Raw genomic sequence first — 2,274 nt, forward strand, 5'->3', positions numbered from 1 at the left:
GTCTCTATTTTGTTCATAGGGTTTATCTGTTATATATACATATGTGTATAATTATATATATATATATATATATATATATATATATATATATATTTACTATATATAACTATTATTTGTGTAGTGGGTGTGTGTCGTGTGGTGGGTTGTAGTGTGTGTGTCGTGGGTGTGCGCGTGGTAGTGTGTGCGTGTGTAAAGAGAGAGAGTGAGGATGCCCTGACATTCGTTTAGTATGTATTGGCTGGCCGCCTCCCACTAATGGCTTCCCTCTTGCAGGCGCAGCGGAGAAACGAGACAATTTCCCGGAAGCGGCATGTGTCAAGTGTTAATTTTTGTTTAATTAATAGGTAGTAAGGCCCGTAGTTAAGGAGTCTTCTTTTTCTTTTTCGTCTACTCTTTTGTTTTTCTCTGAATTGCATTCCCTTCACTGCCTGCGAACAAAGGGGAAAAAAAAAAAAAAAAAAAAAATCATTTCATTACGAGGCCAATTATTTTATTTCATCACTTACATAGTCTGTTTTGTGCATGGATTCAGGGGAAGGAAAAGGAAACCCATCATTTAACATATTTATGATGGTTTTTTTGTTTTTGTTCACTGTAATGATAAAAGTCAATAAGTCATATGGCTTTTCCTTGTCATGCTATCTTGAGGGGAAAGCACACCCGCTTTCTCCCTTCTTCTTGTGATTTTTCTTGATGTCAGCGAACGATTGTTTTGTCGTGTGAGAAGTTCTAATTTCATTCCATTGGCTTTTCCTTTGAGTAGAATGATCCAGCACACGTTAAACGTGACGTGTTTCGAAATGAAAATAGCCCCCAAAACACGTGTTCACATGGCATCTTCTAAAATTTACCACAGACCACGCTACGGAAAGAAACAAAAATTATCCACCAGACGCTACACCTCATACAAGGACTACTGATCATGCGATACACCCTACACAAGCACTGAGGATTTTACACTAAATCCTACACAATCACTGAAGATCTTACATTAAGTCTTACACAAACACTGATGATCTTGTAATTAACCTTACACAAATACTTAGGATCTCACGTTACACCTAACAAATGCACACATATATAACACCTTACGCAAGCACCGATGCTCGTACGCTAAACCTTACATAAACACAAGTGATTTTATGTTAGACCTTGTACATGCACTGAAAATATTTGCTGGAGGATGTTCATTGCTTAAGGATATTAGTGACGAGGTTTTTTCTTTTTTTGGTTTCTGATTCACGCATGTACGGAATCAGCTGACCGAGTGCGTTGGACCCGAACAGAATTCCCGACCGACGGGGGAACTTGATTGTATCCGGCCCCCCACCCAGCCAGGAGGCGTTGTCCGCATAGCCCCTTCCTGGCGCTGGGAGACCTTCGACATCTTTGGAGAATCCCTAAACAATGTGAATTCGTCTCCTCGTCTGTTGTCGAGACGCGGCGAGGTACTTCGATCTACTCTCCGGTCTCTTTCTCTCCAATCCGCCTCTCCCTCCTCCTCCTTACCCCTCGCCCTCTCTCTCTTGTGCGCTCTCTCCTCCTCTCGAGCCTCTCTCTCACCTTTCTCTGGCCTCCCTCCTCTCCTCTCCTCTCCGGAGAGAGTATCCTTTCTCTCTCTCTCTCTATCCTTTGTCTTTCTCTCCTCTCTCGCTCCCCCCACCCGCACCCCACCGGCCGACGTTCCCCTACTGTCGCCCCCCTCCCGCCCACCTCCTACCCAGCCCCTTTCCTCCTCCCCTCCTCTCTCGGTGGCTCTCCTCGTCTCTCCCTCCTCACGTCGCCGCTCTCTCTCTGCCCAACTCTCATCTCTCCCTCTCCTCGCTCTCTGCTCTCTTCCTCTACCATTCTCCCAACTAACTCCCTCGAATGCCATCCCCTCCTTTCCATCATTCGATGGAGAAGGGACGGGGGGATGGGTGCGCGAGACAGCGAGGAGAAGGAACCGAGGGGGGGGCGAGAGAGACAAAGCACGCGAGGGGGAGCCGAGAGAGACCGAGAAAGCATACCGCCGAGGCGCGCGGCGCGCGAGCTAGGGCGGGGGTTCTCTCTCTCCTCCTCGGCCCTCCATAAGCATGCCTCTCTGTCACTCTTCCTCGCTGTCGTCTCGTCGTCCCTCCAGGGGTGGGGTTTGGCGAGCGCGGCCAGGGGGGGCGAGCGACAGCAGTCACGAGGGTGGGGAAGAGCGAGAAAAACAGCAGCGAAGCCTGAAATAAGGTCGAAAACAAAGCAAGAAGGCAGCGACGACGATCAGAGTTCGGGCGTGAGCAAAGA

The sequence above is a fragment of the Penaeus japonicus genome, unplaced genomic scaffold, assembly GCF_977035675.1.
Source record: "Penaeus japonicus unplaced genomic scaffold, GWHDUDI00000001_assembly GWHDUDI00000003, whole genome shotgun sequence".
NCBI lineage: Eukaryota > Metazoa > Arthropoda > Malacostraca > Decapoda > Penaeidae > Penaeus > Penaeus japonicus.